The following is a 7,115-nucleotide window of genomic DNA, read 5'->3' as shown; positions in this document are numbered from 1 at the left end:
ACTTACTTCACTCTGTATGACAGACTCTAGGTTCATCCACCTCATTACAAATAGCTCAATTTCATTTCTTTTTATGGCTGAGTAATATTCCATTGTATATATGTGCCATATCTTCTTTACCCATTCATCCGATGATGGACACTTAGGTTGTTTCCATCTCCGGGCTATTGTAAATAGGGCTGCTATGAACATTTTGGTACATGTCTCTTTTTGAATTATGGTTTTCTCAGGGTATATGCCCAGTAGTGGGATTGCTGGGTCATATGGTAGTTCTATTTGTAGTTTTTTAAGGAACCTCCATACCTTTCTCCATAGTGGCTGTACCAATTCACATTCCCACCAGCAGTGCAAGAGTGTTCCCTTTTTTCCACACCCTCTCCAGCATTTATTGTTTCTAGATTTTTTGATGATGGCCATTCTGACTGGTGTGAGATGACATCTCATTGTAGTTTTGATTTGCATTTCTCTAATGAGTAAAGATGTTGAGCATCCTTTCATGTGTTTGTTGGCAGTCTGTATATCTTCTGTGGAGAAATGTCTATTTAGGTCTTCTGCCCATTTTTGGATTGGGTTGTTTGTTTTTTTGTTATTGAGCTGCCTGAGCTGCTTATAAATTTTGGAGATTAATCCTTTGACAGTTGCTTCATTTGCAAATATTTTCTCCCATTCTGAGGGCTGTCTTTTGGTCTTGTTTATGGTTTCCTTTGCTGTGCAAAAGCTTTTAAGTTTCATTAGGTCCCATGTGTTTATTTTTGTCTTTATTTCCATTTCTCTAGGAGGTGGGTCAAAAAGGATCTTGCTGTGATTTATGTCATAGAGTGTTCTGCCTATGTTTTCCTCTAAGAGTTTGATAGTTTCTGGCTTTACATTTAGGTCTTTAATCCATTTTGAGCTTATTTTTGTGTATGGTGTTAGAGAGTGATCTAATCTCATACTTTTACATGTCCCTATCCAGTTTTCCCAGCACCACTTATTGAAGAGACTGTCCTTTCTCCACTGTACATTCCTGCCTCCTTTATCAAAGATAAGGTGACCATATGTCCGTGGGTTTATCTCTGGGCTTTCTATACTGTTCCGTTGATCTATCTTCCTGTTTTTGTGCCAGTACCATACTCTCTTGATTACTGTAGCTTTGTAGTATAGTCTGAAGTCAGGGAGCCTGATTCCTCCAGCTCCGTTTTTCGTTCTCAAGATTGCTTTGGCTATTCGGGGTCTTTTGTGTTTCCATACAAATTGTGAAATTTTTTGCTCTAGTTCTGTGAAAAATGTCAGTGGTAGTTTGATAGGGATTGCATTGAATCTGTAGATTGCTTTGGGTAGTAGAGTCATTTTCACAATGTTGATTCTTCCAATCCAAGAACATGGTACATCTCTCCATCTATTTGTATCATCTTTAATTTCCTTCATCAGTGTCTTATAATTTTCTGCATACAGGTCTTTTGTCTCCTTAGGTAGGTTTATTCCTAGATATTTTATTCTTTTTGTTGCAATGGTAAATGGGAGTGTTTCCTTGATTTCACTTTCAGATTTTTCATCATTAGTATATAGGAATGCCAGAGATTTCTGTGCATTAATTTTGTATCCGGCAACTTTACCAAATTCATTGATTAGCTCTAGTAGTTTTCTGGTAGCATCTTTAGGATTCTCTATGTATAGTATCATGTCATCTGCAAACAGTGACAGCTTTACTTCTTCTTTTCCAATTTGGATTCCTTTTATTTCCTTTTCTTCTCTGATTGTTGTGGCTAAAACTTCCAAAACTATGTTGAATAAGAGTGGTGAGAGTGGGCAGCCTTGTCTTGTTCCTGATCTTAGTGGAAATGGTTTCAGTTTTTCACCATTGAGGACGATGCTGGCTGTGGGTTTGTCATATATGGCCTTTATTATGTTGAGGAAAGTTCCCTCTATGCCTACTTTCTGCAGGGTTTTTATCATAAATGGGTGTTGAATTTTGTCGAAAGCTTTCTCTGCGTCTATTGAGATGATCATATGGTTTTTCTCCTTCAATTTGTTAACATGGTTTATCACGTTGATTGATTTGCGTATATTGAAGAATCCTTGCATTCCTGGAATAAACCCCACTTGATCATGGTGTATGATCCTTTTAATGTGCTGTTGGATTCTGTTTGCTAGTATTTTGTTGAGGATTTTTGCATCTATGTTCATCAGTGATATTGGCCTGTAGTTTTCTTTCTTTGTGACATCCTTGTCTGGTTTTGGTATCAAGGTGATGGTGGTCTCGTAGAATGAGTTTGGGAGTGTTCCCCCCTCTGCTATATTTTGGAAGAGTTTGAGAAGGATAGGTGTTAGCTCTTCTCTAAATGCTTGATAGAATTCACCTGTGAAGCCATCTGGTCCTGGGCTTTTGTTTGTTGGAAGATTTTTTATCACAGTTTCAATTTCAGTGCTTGTGATTGGTCTGTTAATATTTTCTATTTCTTCCTGATTCAGTCTTGGCAGCTTGTGCATTTCTAAGAATTTGTCCATTTCTTCCAGGTTGTCCATTTTATTGACATAGAGTTGCTTGTAGTAATCTCTCATGATCTTTTGTATTTCTGCAATGTCAGTTATTACTTCTCCTTTTTCATTTCTAATTCTATTGATTTGAGTCTTCTCCCTTTTTTTCTTGATGAGTCTGGCTAATGTTTTATCAATTTTGTTTATCTTCTTAAAGAACCAGCTTTTAGTTTTATTGATCGTTGCTATCGTTTCCTTCATTTCTTTTTCATTTATTTCTGATCTGATTTTTATGATTTCTTTCCTTCTGCTAACTTTGGGATGTTTTTGTTCTTCTTTCTCTGATTGCTTTAGGTGCAAGGTTAGGTTGTTTATTCGAGATGTTTCCTGTTTCTTAAGGTGTGATTGTATTGCTATAAACTTCCCTCTTAGAACTGCTTTTGCTGCATCCCATAGGTTTTGGGTCATCGTGTCTCCATTGTCATTTGTTTCTAGGTATTTTTTAATTTCCTCTTTGATTTCTTCAGTGATCACTTCGTTATTAAGTAGTGTATTGTTTAGCCTCCATGTGTTTGTATTTTTTACGGCTCTTTTCCTGTAATTGATATCTAGTCTCATAGCATTGTGGTCAGAAAAGGTACTTGATACAATTTCAATTTTCTTAAATCTACCAAGGCTTGATTTGTGACCCAAGATATGATCTATCCTGGAGAATGTTCCATGAGCACTTGAGAAAAATGTGTATTCTGTTGTTTTTGGATGAAATGTCCTATAAATATCAATTAAGTCCATCTTGTTTAATGTATCATTTAAAGCTTGTGTTTATTTATTTTCATTTTGGATGATCTGTCCATTGGTGAAAGTGGGGTGTTAAAGTCCCCTACTATGATTGTGTTACTGTCCATTTCTCCTTTTATGGCTGTTAGTATTTGCCTTATGTATTGAGGTGCTCCTATGTTTGGTGCATAAATATTTACAATTGTTATATCTTCTTCTTGGATCGATCCCTTGATCATTATGTAGTGTCCTTCTTTGTCTCTTCTAGTAGTCTTTATTTTAAAGTCTATTTTGTCTGATATGAGAATTGCTACTCCAGCTTTCTTTTGGTTTCCATTTGCATGGAATATCTTTTTCCATCCCCTTACTTACAGTCTGTATGTGTCTCTAGGTCTGAAGTGGGTCTCTTGTAGACAGCATATATATGGGTCTCGTTTTTTTATCCATTCAGCCAATCTGTATCTTTTGGTGGGAGCATTTAGTCCATTTACATTTAAGGTAATTATTGATATGTATGTTCCTGTTCCAATTTTCTTAATTGTTTTGGGTTCGTTATTGTAGGTCTTTTACTTCTGTTGTGTTTCTTGCCTAGAGAAGTTCCTTTAGCATTTGTTGTAAAGCTGGTTTGATGGTGCTGAACTCTCTCAGCTTTTGCTTGTCTGTAAAGGTTTTAATTTCTCCATCAAATCTGAATGAGATCCTTGCTGGGTAGAGTAATCTTGGTTGCAGGTTTTTCTCCTTCATCACTTTAATTATGTCCTGCCACTCCCTTCTGGCTTGTAGAGTTTCTGCTGAGAGATCAGCTGTTATCCTGATGGGGATTCCCTTGTGTGTTATTTGTTGTTTTTGCCTTGCTGCTTTTAATATGACTTCTTTGTGTTTAATTTTTGACAGTTTGATTAATATGTGTCTTGGCGTATTTCTCCTTGGATTTATTCTGTATGGGACTCTCTGTGCCTCCTGGACTTGATTAACTATTTCCTTTCCCATATTAGGGAAGTTTTCAACTATAATCTCTTCAAATATTTTCTCAGTCCCTTTCTTTTTCTCTTCTTCTTCTGGAACCCCTATAATTCGAATGTTGGTGCGTTTAATGTTGTCCCATAGGTCTCTGAGACTGTCCTCTGTTCTTTTCATTCTTTTTTCTTTATTTTGCTCTGCAGCAGTTATTTCCACTATTTTATCTTCCACCTCACTTATCCATTCTTCTGCCTCAGTTATTCTGTTATTGATCCCATCTAGAGTATTTTTTATTTCATTTATTGTGTTTTTAATCGATGCTTGATTCATCTTTAGTTCTTCTAGGTCCTTGTTAACTGTTTCTTGCATTTTGTCTATTCTAGTTCCAAGATTTTGGATCTGGGAAATAGAATCTTGGATCATCTTTACCATCATTATTCTGAATTCTTTTTCAGGAAGACTGCCTATTACCTCTTCATTTGTTAGGTCTGGTAGGTTTTTATCTTGCTCCTTCTCCTGCTGTGTGTTTTTCTGTCTTCTCATTTTCCTTATGTTATTGTGTTTGGGGTCTCCTTTTTGCAGGCTGCAGGTTCGTAGTTCCCGTTGTTTTTGGTGTCTGTCCCCAGTGGCTAAGGTTTGTTTAGTGGGTTGTGTAGGCTTCCTGGTGGAGGGGACTAGTACCTGTGTTCTGGTGGATGAGGCTGGATCTTGTCTTTCTGGTGGGCAGGTACACGTTTGGTGGTGTGTTTTGGGGTGTCTGCGGACTTTTTATGATTTAGGCCACCTCTCTGCTAATGGGTGGCGTTGTGTTCCTGTCTTGTTAGTTGCTTGGCATAGGGTGTCCAGCACTGTAGCTTGCTGGTCGTTGATTGAAGCTGGGTGCTGCTGTTGAGATGGAGATCTCTGGAAGATTTTCGCCGTTTGATATTATGTGGAGCTGGGAGGTCTCTTGTGGACCAGTGTCCTGAAGTTGGCTCTCCCACCTCAGAGGTACAGCACTTACTCCTGGTTCCTCAATTTGGGATGATGTGTTGTCTATTCATGTATTCCACAGATGCAGGGTACATCAAGTTGATTGTGGAGCTTTAATCTGCTGCTTCTGAGGCTGCTGGGAGAGGTTTCCCTTTCTCTTCTTTGTTCTCACAGCTCCTGGGTCTCAGCTTTGGATTTGGCCCCGCCTCTGCATGTAGGTCGCTAGAGGGCGTCTGTTCTTCGCTCAGACAGGACAGGGTTAAAGGAGCAGCCTCTTCGGGGACTCTGGCTCACTCAGGCCGGGCGGGAGGGAGGGGCACGGAGTGTGGGGCGAGCCTGCAGCGGCAGAGTTCGGCGTGACGTTGCACCAGCCCGAGGCGCGCCGTGCGTTCTCCCAGGGAAGCCGCCCCTGGATCCCGGGACCCCGGCAGTGGCGGGCTGCACAGGCTCCCGGAAGGGCGGTGTGGACAGTGACCTGCACTCGCACACAGGCTTCTTGGCAGCGGCAGCAGCAGCCCCAGCGTCCCACGCCCGTCACTGGGCTCTGTGCTTTCAGTCGTGACTCACTCCCGTCTGTGGAGCCCCTTTAAGCAGCGCTCTTAATCCCCTCTCCTCGCGCACCAGGAAACCAGGAGGGAAGAAAAAGTATCTTGCCTCTAAGGCAGCTCTAGAGTTTTCCCGGACTCCCTCCCGGCTAGCTGTGGCACATTAGCCCCCTTCAGGCTGAATTCTCACCGCCAGCCCCAGTCTTCTCCCTGCGCTCTGACCGAAGCCAGAGCCTCAGCTTCCAGCACCGCCCGCCCTGGAGGGTGAGCAGACAAGCCTCTCGGGCTGGTGAGTGCCGGTCGGCACCGATCCTCTGTGTGGGAATCTCTCCGCTTTGCCCTACCCAGGTATGTGGGGAGTTTCTTGCCTTTTGGGAGGTCTGGGGTCTTCTGCCAGCATTCAGTAGGTGTTCTGTAGGAGTTGTTCCACGTGTAGCTGTATTTCTGGTGTATCTGTGGGGAGGAAGGTGATCTCCGCGTCTTACTCTTCCGCCATCTTACCCGGAAGTCCTGTTACTTTTTTTTTTTCCACAATTCATTTACTGAATTGGAGAGGTGATTTAACAACAGATTACGAGATAAACCTGGGAGAGAAGAGTTCTCGCTTTCTCTTCCAGGAGACAGTTGTGTCATGGGTGCTTGTAAATTTTCCAAAATAGCCATCTGCGGTTGGGCAAGCTGGGTCTGAAGCTGGAGACTGGCATACATACATTCTAGGAGCTCTAGGTATTCCTTGGCTTGTGGTCAATTCCCGAGGGCAGCTTTGTTGTTGGGATTTTCAGGAAAGTAGCTAGTGGGGATCTTTCTTGAAGATTAATAATGCTGCAGGAAGGTTTGTCTTGACAAAGAGGCACAGCATTACCTCCCTCTTTGGCTCTTCTATTAGTAGGATGACTAGAATGCTGCTCCATCTGAACACCAACATGTGTGGTGCCTGCAGTGTTAATTGAAAGCCTCAATCCCAGCACCCACCCTTGTAGTTGATACACATGCACAGTCATTTTTTGCTTTTTTAAAAGAACATAGCACAAAAGATAAAACATAGGCACAAAATCAGCTAAACAGTGGTAACACTATTGCTATATAGTATAATACTATAGTATTACATAGTATTATATAATATTATAGCATTATATTATATTATACTATTATATATAAATATATGTAGTAAAAGGACACATATATATATATATATATTCTTTAACCTACCTTTCTAGAAACATTCAAAATGGATTTATTGAGGTAAGACTGACAGGGAATAAGATGCGCATGTTTAAAATGTAACTTGGGGTTCTTCCCTGGTGGCACAGTAGTTGAGAGTCCACCTGCCGATGCAGGGGACTCGGGCTCGTGCCCCAGTCCAGGAAGATCCCATATGCCGCGGAGCGGCTCGGCCAGTGAGCC

At 41.1% G+C, this 7,115-nt stretch overlaps 1 pseudogene across 1 annotated transcript; it reads right to left on the bottom strand.

The window, feature by feature from the left end:
- Positions 1–6,246: 6,246 nt before the first annotated feature.
- On the bottom strand, positions 6,247–6,640 carry LOC308605289 (TSSK6-activating co-chaperone protein-like; annotated as a pseudogene). Its single transcript has one exon. The product of its transcript is annotated as a TSSK6-activating co-chaperone protein-like (transcript).
- Between the last annotated feature and the right edge of the window lie 475 nt (positions 6,641–7,115).

This window comes from Mesoplodon bidens (assembly GCF_964165515.1).
Source record: "Mesoplodon bidens genome assembly, chromosome: 17".
Taxonomy (NCBI): domain Eukaryota; kingdom Metazoa; phylum Chordata; class Mammalia; order Artiodactyla; family Ziphiidae; genus Mesoplodon; species Mesoplodon bidens.
This window is presented reverse-complemented; position numbering and strand designations above follow the sequence as displayed.